This window comes from Chrysochloris asiatica, unplaced genomic scaffold (assembly GCF_000296735.1).
Source record: "Chrysochloris asiatica unplaced genomic scaffold, ChrAsi1.0 scaffold00100, whole genome shotgun sequence".
NCBI lineage: Eukaryota > Metazoa > Chordata > Mammalia > Afrosoricida > Chrysochloridae > Chrysochloris > Chrysochloris asiatica.
In genome coordinates, this window is record NW_006408618.1 from 8,872,087 (window position 1) to 8,876,508 (window position 4,422).

A 4,422-nucleotide genomic window follows, 5' to 3' on the forward strand; every position below is an offset into this window, starting at 1 on the left:
GACTCGTGGTGACCCTGTATAGGGTTTCCAAGTTGTGGCTGATGGGTTTGAACTGCCGACCTTGTGGTTCAGACTTGCAGTCCAGTGTTTATCCTACAGTGCCACATGAGAAGGCAGAAATCTTCAAATGTGAACTCCATTTCCACACCACTTGACAGGAAATTCTCAATGATATTTTTAACTGTTTGCAAAAGGACCACATGATAAATAGGGAAAGAATGAAGGACTGAGTGAGATTTTAAAACCTGCAATATTAGTAGCTGTCCTGCTGTGGCACTGTAGGATAAGCACAGGACCCGGAAGTTTGGTTTGAACCACAGGATCAGTGGTTCAAGCTCACCAGTCAGTCACTCCTTGGAAACTCTATACCAGGTTGCTATGAGTTGGGACTGATTCGAGGGCACTTAACAACAACTCTTCACTAATAGAATTTCATTGATAAAACAGTGTTTTTGAATGTTTAGTAATGGAACTTAGTTAAGTAATCAAATCATTATGAAAGAAATGCCTCCTTCAAAAAACACAAGGTACTAAAATTTCTCCAAATACCAAATCAGCTAAATAATGTGATTCATGAAATGATACTTCTTGAATGAAATGGTTCCAAAAAATATATAGATAAAAGTTTCAAGAGTTTGACAATAGATTAAAAAATAAATAAAAGAGTAGCATTGGTGCTCAAATTGATCACTCAATCGAAGGAGCAGAATAAAACTTCAGAAATAGACCTATTCATATATGAAAATTTTATGTATGGCCAACATGGCACTGCAAATAAATCTGGAAAAACTGAGATATTCAATCAATACAGATTATTTTATTATTTAGGGTATTAGAATATGTGGATATTTACCTAGACAAGATAAAGTGCAATGCATGTCTCATACCAAGCATAAGATTAATGTAAACGAACCCAAAAACAATAAAAATTTTAAAATACAAGAAAACATATTTGTACATCTGGATTTAATAGAGTTGTTTTGTTTTCTTTAATAACACAAAGGGCACTAAGCATAATGAAAAATATTAATTTGATCATATTACAATTAAGAAAGTCTGTTTTGAAAAGTTCAAAATTAAACGAAACGATTAGACAGAGTGGTAGGCTATCTCAACTGTTTAACTGATAAAAGGTTATTATTCAGATAATTATGTATTCTGTAATAAAAACACCTAAACAGAAAAGTGGGCAGTTACTCTGTAAAAGAAACATGTAAAAATGTTGAGTCTCACTTGATAATCTGGAAATTTGTTGTTGTTTTTGAGTGCCATGGAGTCAGTTCTGATTCTTAGCAACCTAAGAAGATAATACTAAGGTGATTGTACACATTTGCATCTCCATCAGCAGAATAACAGGTCTTGCCAGCCTACATTCTTGCTGACACTTAGTATTGCCAAAGTTAGTAGTTCTGTACTCTTTGTTGTTGTTGTTAAATGCCACTGAGTTGGTTTCAATTCATAGAGACCCTGTATAGGGTGTCCGAGGAGCAGCTGGTGAGCTTGAACCACCAACCTTGCAGTTCAAACCAACCTTGTAGTCTAGCGCATTAACCTACAGGGCCATACCAGGACTCCATGCCCCCAAATTAGGAGAGTAATTATATTTAAGTTGTTAAGTTAGTAGGTATGCAGATAGAATGTAGCTTCAAAAGTATTGGTAATGTTCTAGCTCTAACTAAGGTGGTAGATTTACAGGCAATGATTACAATGTTTTTTAATATATATACATTCCATATTATTTTGTTTGTATCAAAATTACATGTGTATGTTCAGAAATTTAATACATTATTTTGTGACTCTTAGATTCATTGCTCAGAGAAATATTGGCCTTAGTTTTTTACTATCAGCAGTACTCTTATTAAAGATGGGATTGCTAGCTAGATGACTTCTAAGGAGGCAAAGAAAACTATAATTTTTTCCCCAATGTGTGTATATAATCATTCAGTGATAAAATCGTTTTAAACCAATGATTACAGGCACTGATGGTCAAACATTCCTTTTTTTTCTTTTTGGCACACTAAATGCAAAAGCCAATTTGTTCATAAGAAATATAATTTAGCAGCTACAACTTCATAACCTTCAAACCAATATGCCTATCATGGTGTGAGCATTGGAATCATACTATTAATACAAATAATAATAGCACTTTCAGTTTCAGCTCCAGTGTGAAAAAAGCTTTGATACTACCACTCCTGTCTTAACATCAAGAAAAAAAACTGATAAACAGAAATTCAATGAATTTCTTAGACACATTAGAGAACTTAAATTTAATAAAAAACACAACCCTGAAATTTGAATAAACAGGCTTGTTCAGAGAAACACATGAAAGTTCTGTTCACCTAGAATAGAAACTAGTGCAGCTACAAACCAATAGAAACACTTAAATGGTCATTTTAATGAAAATTTTAAGGCTGTATGTGAATTAGTGAGAAAGTTCAGGGGATTGCAGACTAAGGCATCCCTTACATTTTATAGGCTTTACTTCCAGGATTACTACCAGGTTCCCATGGTGATGATTCAAGATCCCTTTGTGGTCTGTCAGGGGTAGAAAAACTAATGATTATTGTGAAATGTACCCAGAATATTCCCCATAGAATAAAATCTGATATTCATGAGAAAGAAGTCTTGGTGTGGCTCTGTGGGTTAATTATCTGGACTGCAAAGTTGGATAGAACCTAAAGTTGTCAGTTCAAACTCACCAGGCACTCCTTGGAAACCCTATGCAGGGTCACTGTGGGTCAGAACTGACTCAAAGGCACTTAACAACAACAATATTCAAGGGAAAAGACTTTACTAGAGCCTCATACCAGCCAGGAGAAACCCATCCAGTATAGACCCTCTAGTCTTCCTGCTTCACCTAAGGGGAGGTGACATATATATATACATATTTTTGTTCTCGTGAAGTGTCATCGAGTCAGTTCTGACTCACAGCAATCCTACGTAGTATTTCCAAGAGTGGATGGTGGATTTGAATTTCTGATCTTGTAGTTAAAAGTTCAGTGCTTACCCTCCAGCACCACCCAGAACTCCAAACATGTATATAATTATGAAGATCACAGTCAGAAATTGTGATCTACTGAGACAGACTTACTGAGACTACAATTTAATTATCTTATTATAGAATGCTTCTTCTATCCTGTAACTAATTACTACACCAACAAGGATTCAGTAAAACAACATTCAATTACAGCTGAAAGACTCATAAAATGTATATTTTCTCTGAGAAGGAATACTTAGGGATGTCCAAGGCCAAGAGAAGAGACAATAACAAAACACTCAAAAAATTTGAAGTTTCTGGCACCTACTACAGCAAACATTTAACACAGATAATCACATATACAGATTAATGTAAATTCTCATAGTGAAAACCAATTTTCTCAGTTTTGATTACCCAATTAAATAAAAAACATTTTAAGTCTGAATAAGGAAAGCAAGCATAAGAACCAGACTTAGATATGACACAGATATTGAAACTATAAAACAGAAAAGTAAGAATAACTATTTTTAATACGTTAATGGTTTAAAATTAAAATGGTGTGCGACAAGGTTGTATTCTTTCACCATACTTTTTCAACCAGTATGCTGAGCAAATAATCCGAGAAGCTGGGTTATATGAAGAAAAGCGTGACATCAGGATTGGAGGAAGACTCATTAACAACCTGTGATATGCAGATGATACAACCTTGCTTGCTGAAAGTGAAGAGGACTTAAGTATTTACTGATGAAGATGAAAGAGCACAGCCTTCAGTATGGATTGCATCTCAATGTAAAGAAAACAAAAATCCTCACCATTGGACCAATAAATAACATTCTTATCAATGGAGAAAAGATTGAAGTTGTCAAGGACTTCATTCTTCTTGGATCAATTACCAACACTCATGGAAGCAGCAGTCAAGAAATCAAGGTGTTTTCTCTGCGACACATCTACCAGTGATGTTGCTTCCTTAATAGTGTTGCTAATTTAAGCATTCCACAGCATCTGATTTGAGCCAGAGCTGGCTGGTTGCAGCGGGTGATAGCAAATGCAGGCCCTACTCTAAGGTAGGGATGATTTTCTTTAGAATTTCTTCAAGTGTTTCAATATCAGAACTGGTGCTCAATATGAGCTTGGGGCCACTGGTGTCTGGGACTGAAACACTAGCATTGTAATCTGTACAAAAAGCCTTAATATTCTTGCCTCCTTTCCCAATCAGTGCCCCAGCATTCTTGCTCTGAAGCAGAATGCACAGCTCAACCATCTCATCAGTGTTCCTGGATCTTTTGAATGTTTGTTCCTATTCCATATCTTCTGCAGGGTGTTTACAAAAGTCACCATTGCTTTCAGTGTTGGGGAAGGTTTCTTTTGGCTGTTCAGTTTCCATATCCTTGTATTAAATGGACACTCTGACCTATAGACCGTTAACAAGTGGATCGCCGGCAAGA